The sequence below is a fragment of the Prionailurus bengalensis genome, chromosome D1, assembly GCF_016509475.1.
Source record: "Prionailurus bengalensis isolate Pbe53 chromosome D1, Fcat_Pben_1.1_paternal_pri, whole genome shotgun sequence".
Taxonomy (NCBI): domain Eukaryota; kingdom Metazoa; phylum Chordata; class Mammalia; order Carnivora; family Felidae; genus Prionailurus; species Prionailurus bengalensis.
The window spans coordinates 55,756,521-55,762,898 of NC_057346.1; the positions used below are offsets into that span (position 1 = coordinate 55,756,521).

At 54.8% G+C, this 6,378-nt stretch overlaps 1 long non-coding RNA gene across 1 annotated transcript; it reads left to right on the forward strand.

Moving 5' to 3' along the window:
- Window positions 1–671: 671 nt before the first annotated feature.
- On the forward strand, window positions 672–6,060 carry LOC122483311. Its single transcript, XR_006297383.1, has 2 exons — window positions 672–1,642; window positions 5,144–6,060. It is a non-coding gene; the product is annotated as an uncharacterized LOC122483311 (long non-coding RNA).
- The last annotated feature ends 318 nt before the right edge of the window (window positions 6,061–6,378 follow it).

Genomic DNA, 6,378 nt, shown 5'->3' on the forward strand with positions numbered 1-6,378 from the left:
AGTTCTAGTCGAAGCCTAGGTTGTCCCTGAGCCCACTCTGTTTGCATTCCAGTTTACAATGTTGAAATCATACCCATGTCCATAATTCGGCTAGTCCTGCAACGAACTCGTTGCAGTGTGTTTGGGGAGGCTGGGAGCAGAGTGGTGAAAAAGACCGGCCTGGTCGCGCTCCTGCTGCCTCTTCTATCTGAGCTGCTCCTGCCCCGCAGCGTCCCTCTCAGCCGGGGTCGGGTGAGATCCCCTGAGCTCACAAGGTGAGCTGCTCTATCTGCATCAGGCCCATGGTAAGCAGCCCCAAAAGGTGGGCTTTTGTGCTTGTGATCGTCTCCATTTCCCAGATGAGGAAACACAGCCCTCCTACTCTGTTTGAATCGACCTGGAGATGCCAGAAAGGACAGAGGCCCATTCCGACCTCAGGTGCCCACCCTCCGTCATCAGATGTGTTTTCTTGTTCTTCCGGCCTTGGCCAGACCGTGGTAAACCCCACATGTGGTTCTGTGGTTGCCTGCACAGAGCCACCGGGCGCCGGGGGCTCCCCCTTGGTGAGCTGCAGAATGCCCATTCCCCAGGCAGCCGCCACCCACTCTGGCCCACAGATGCGCAGGTCTTGTGTAAGGAGGGCTCCGGGTTCATTTATGACATGCCACAGGCTGTGCCAAGCTGGTGGGAGAGATTACTTTATTTCACTGGTTTGTTTTGAAATTCACTGACATAGAGGTTATGACCCCATTGGACAGATATGGAAATTGAGGCTCAGAGATGTGCAGTAACCTGCCCAGGGTCAAAGGGCTTCCGTGAGAACCCAAGTTGTTCTGATCCCAAAGCCCATGTTATTAGTCCCTCACCCTCTCACCCCTTCCTTACCTTGAGCCTGGGGACAGCTTGTGCAAGGGTAAGAACAGGACGTTTGGAGCCACACTGACCTGACCTGGGTTCTATTCCAGCCTTGCCGATGACTCCTTGTAGCCTGGGTGGTCACCTCACCTCTTTCAACCTCTGTTCCCTTACCTGGTGAATGGGCACCTCATTGACCATCAAGTAGGATCATAGTGGGGCGTGGACCGCTATGCCCAGGTAGGGCCCAGCATACAGTGAGTAAATGGTGGTTCATGGTCTCCCCCCGCTCCCACCACTTAGGACCATGCTTCCAAAGTTGAGAAGTATCAACTGAGCCTCTGGAGTTGTCTTCTCAGGTCAGGAAATTGGGACTAGTCATGAGAGGTCAGAGGAGGAGGTCCCTGTGGCAGAGCATACCTTCCAAAACATGTGGCCTCAGGAAGATTTCCAGTTCTACATACTGGAGCCTTGTCATTCTCCACCAAGAGATGTGGGTTATTGCCCCTCTTCTCACTGGGCAGAACTTTGTGACTGCCTCAGTGAACAGAATAGAGCAAAAGTGATACTACATTAACTTCCCAGGCTAAATCTTAAAATGTGATAAGGCTTCTATCTGTCTGTCTCTGTCTCTTTCTGGAATCCACCAGCCATATTGTGAGGAAGCCCAAGCCACCCGGAGAGGCCACTGTAGGTGCTCTGGGCCAACAGCCTCCATTAAGGTCTCCACCTTAGGCCAGCTTCAGTGCTCAACATGTGCACAAACGACTCTCCAAATGATTCCTGCTCCTGACTGCAACCATCTCAGGTAATGTCAAGTGGGGCAGAGATGAACTATCCCCTCCATGCCCTGCCCAAATGCAGATTTGAGAACAAAATGAATGTCTTGTTTCAAGCACTTAGGTTTTAGATACACAGCACTGTAACAAGAACAGCCTTCCCGCTTCCCTGGCAACCTGTGAGCCACCCCAGCCTGGTTTAAGTAAGCTCCTCCCACACTCCACTCCCACCCCCGAGATGTCTCAGTGAAACCTGGAGTCAGTCCTCTGCCCACCACTGAGCCCAGCTCTGTCACTTGCAACTACGTGCCCCTGGGCGGGTCACCAGCCTCTGTGATGGGAATTATAACAGTACCTCCCAGGAGCCCGGGGATTAACAAAAGTGCCTGGCACAGAGGGAGTGTTCCTTAGAAGGGTGCAGGTGTGTGAGGCTGGGGAGAAAGGACAAGACCCAAGACATGGCTCCAGTCTCTGACTTGATCAAGGGAGAAGGGGAGGAGTGTGCTTCAGGGAGGCTGAAAAGGGGTCAGTTCTGGTTGGACATCAAGTGTGAGAAGCCCGGCTTCCTGCAGGGATGGGTCCCCAGGAGACGCTGCCCTCAGGTTGCTCCCAGATTGACCCAGAGGCAGGAGGAAGAAAAGTGAGGCTGGGCAGGCTTGCCAGAATCTGGTCAAGGGTGATTGACAGGGGGTGGGGGGGGGCGGCAGCGGAGGGCACAGGGGGCAGGATCCGGGTCAAGGAGGACAGACCGGGAAACCCCACCAGAACCAGGTGGACTCAGTTACATCTGCGCAAACATGGTTTCGGAGGCTTCTCAGAAACCGAAGTCACCCTCCGTCCCCCAACCGGGGCCAGCCAGCTCTATCTAGGGAGATAAAGTCATTGCGGAGGCTCCCAGACCAGAGACATCCTTATCAGCCGCTGTCGTCTGGGGTACTCGGGAATGTAAACATGCCTGCCACACAGCCCTGTGATGAGCCAGCCCCGGGGATGACACAAAGCAGAGGCGTGGGGGAGGGGGGGGGCAGCCCTTGTCCCCCTCCCCCATTCCCTGCCTGCAACTCTGCCTGCAGGGGAGAAGGGAATCCCAGCCTGGGGGTCCTTTAATGCCCTGTGCCCTGCTGAGCGATTGGCTCCAATCAACTCCTTGAAATCACACAGCCCTTAAAGTAACCTTGTGAACGTATCCATTTCCAAGAGGAGGAAGCCGGGGCACAGGGAGGTGACAGCGTTTTCACAACTTGCCAGGGCTGGGATTCAAGCCCCAGAGGCCTCACTCTGTAGAGTGTGGTGGAAGCTGTGATCAGGGGGTCCAAGCACAAATAGTCCCGGCTGGCTGAGATGGAGTGAGATGGAAAGGGGTCAGCCCAGTGTGCGTGCATCGCAAGGCTCGGGCCGCTTCCCCACCACCTGCTCCCAGGCCCCCACTGGCCCCATCGGGCTGGAACCTGTGGCTTGGGGCTCCCGGGTTGAAGAGTCCCCTTTATGATGTGCTCCCAGGACCCAGAGGTGCCAACATCAGGCAGCAGGAGCAGGGAAAGGGCATGGGCATGGGGTTTGGGGTCAGACAGATGGCTCTGCTCCAATCTGGTAGAATGACACTCAGGGGGGCTGCTCATCCCTGTGCCTCATTTTCCCCATCTGTAAAACAAGGTGCCTCCTAAATGCTCTTCCAGGGCCCCGGGCTCATTCTAGACTGTGTGAACCCGAGTAACAGTGACTGCACCAGCAGAAATGCAAGCAAGAGGCCGTCTGCCCGTCTTCCTGGGGGAGGAGGCATTAAGCAGGAACCTGAAATAAATCCTTTCCTCTCCTCTCCCTCCTGCCTGCCTCCCTTGCTTTCCCTTCTCCACTCCAGCCCAATAAGATCTGGTCCCTGGGCTGAGAGGCTCCCAGGCTGGGCAGAGGGCTATAAGCTTTGTGTCACAGGGGCTCAGATCAAGGTCTGTACAGGATACAGTGGGATAGGGTCCTAGAGTGAGGGAGGGGTCAAGACTCTTTGTGGGGAAATCTTTGGGGACATGATCCTTGAAGAATGGGTGGGTGTTTGCCAGGCAGACTAGCAGAGATGAAAGCCTTGGGTAGGGCGAGCTGGGGGCCAAGGTCTGGAGGCAGGAGCCCAGGTGGGAGTCTGTCTCCAACGAGGATAGACGGCTGGAGTACAGGGGCTCGCCACGTCAGCAGGAACCAGCGGAACATGAGGAAGGGCCTTGAACACCAGGCTAGGGAGCCTGGGCTTTCCCCTGAGGGTGCTGGGGAGTCATGGGATGGTTTTGAGGAGAGGAGGAGCATGATCAGAACAGTGTGTCCCAAATGTGTCTCTGGCTCCTGGGAGGAGGTTGGACCAGAGCGGGCAGATGAGGGGGAGGCTCAGAGGGCACTAGGGACATAGGCAAGAGAGAAGGAGACTGGAACCCTGTCGAGGGCAGGGGCTGTTTCAGAGATGAAGGGGCATCAGGGGAAGGTGGCCCCAGGTGTGTGGCTGGCTTGGGCACCGTGCGGGTGATGGTGTCCATCACCAACGGAGACTAGAGAGTGGGGAGTGGTGCCAGGACCGAGACAGGTTCTGTTTGGGACCCACAAAGCGCTGATATATGGTGGCCAGATCCTGGGCTCGGGGCCTGACCCTAGGAACGCAGGCCCCGTGTCAGGCACCGAACGGAGAGGAGGGGTCGGGGAGAGGGTGGGAAAGGCCATCGCAGGGGATTGTAAGGGGGGTGACTAGGACTAGAAATAGGACACTGGGAAGAGGCCCCTGGTGTCTTCCTCCCCAGGGTCTGGGAAGGAGGCCTCAGGGGTCAGGACAACAGAAACGTTGGGAGCAGCCTGGGTCACTCGGCCCATCTTTCCATCCACGGGGGGACCCATCCCTCTAACCACGGATCAGCTTTATGGGCTCCCGTTCCGTGCGCGCAGTGTGACGTTTAGATTAGAAGGCCTCCAAGCCCCTTCCCCTTCTGACTTTTTCCAGCTTGTCTTCCTCTGCCCCTGACTGACTGGGAGGCATTATGCAAGGCTTCCCCGACGCCGGGCCCCAGCTGCCTCTAATCCAGAGCCTGTATTAGACAGGCATGATCTCTAAGGTTGCACACAGGGCCTCAGTGTTTGTTCAAAGAGCAAGCCAGCAGATTCCAGCTGCCGAAGCCCCAGACTCTGCTCATCCCCGGGAGTCCACGCTCAGCTCTGCCTCGCAGGACAGTTGGCCTCCCCCCTGCCCTCAATTAGTCAGCTCCTAGGACATGGACACAGCCTGTCCGCTCCCAGCTCTCCCACTCCCTGACCCCCACCCCCACCCCAACCCCGATGCCCTGGAGCTGGGGAGGAACAGCGTGCAGGCCGGAGACTTTCTCTCCAATCTCAGGATGAGAGCCAGCTCCTCAGAAAAACCCATGGTCCCCAGAGCGGGGGTGCGGCAGCCTTGCCGACTGTCTGCGGACCCTGGAATTCAGAAAGAAGGCAGCTGGCGGCAGATAGACAACGACCTTTGTCTGCGTTTTTAAAATTTTTTTTTTTTTTTTTTTTTTGCAAAGCACTGGACGCCATCACATGGACCCCCCTGGCCACAGCCCTCTCAGGAGGGTAGACCGGGAAGAGCTGTTACTATACAGATGCAGAAACTGGGGCTCTGAGAGAGAGGAAGGAAGAGGAAAGAAGAGGAAAAAGTAGCCCAAAGCCCCACAGCAGTCACAGAGCTGGGACATAAACCTTGGCTCTGCCACAAAGCCCATCATCCGCAGAGACTTCTGACTCAGATGATTCCCACACTTCCTCCAGAATGCACATCCTATCCTAGGGTCCCCCAGGCAGACGGAAGATGTCAGGAGGAGGGAAGTGCAGGATAGCCTGAGCCTGATGAACTACATGCCATAATGCCATCACCTGCACCATTGTGGGAACTGCATTCCTCTGTCTCTACGTGGACCTGAGGTCATGCCATAGTCCCCAAGACCCTGGGCAACCTAGCCCAGCTGGCCCTCCGGCCTTTTCTCCTCCCTCTTCCCCCTCTGCCCTATGAGCTCCTGTCACTTGGTCTTTCTTGCTTTCTTCAACATACCAGGCTTCCAGCCACAGGGCCTTTGCACATACAGTCCCCTTACTTTAGAAGACGTGCCCCAAGCCCCAGCCCCTTCCATGTCCACAGTTAATGCCTCTTCATCCTTCCTTCTTTTTAAAATAACAGCTTTATTGACATATAATTCATATGTCATATAGTTGACCTATTTAAAACATGTGATTCAATGGTTTTTAGTATGTCCACAGATCTGGGTAATCATCACCACGATCAGTTCTAGGACATTTGCATCACCGTCTAAAACCCTGTACTCATTTACCAGTCACTGCCCCCCAACTCCCCCCCACACACCATTTGGCAACCCCTAATCTACTTTCTGTGTCTATAGATTTGCCTATTCTGGACGTTTCCTATAAATGGAGTCTTACATTTTGGTGACTGGCTTCTCTCACTTGGCATGAGGTTTTCAAGATTCGTCTGTATCGTAGTAGATGATGCACCTCGTCCTCTTTTTATGGCTGAATGATATTCCCTCACATGGATGATACCACATTTTATTTATACATTCATAAATTGAGGGACATTTGGGTTGTTTCCACATTGTAGCCATTATGAGTAATGCTGTTATGAACATCCATGTGCAAATTTTCGTGCGGACATATGTTTTTATTTCTCTTGCGTGTATTCCTAGGAGTGGAATTCCTACATCATATGGCAACTTTAGGGTTAATCGTTTGAGGAACAGCCGGATTG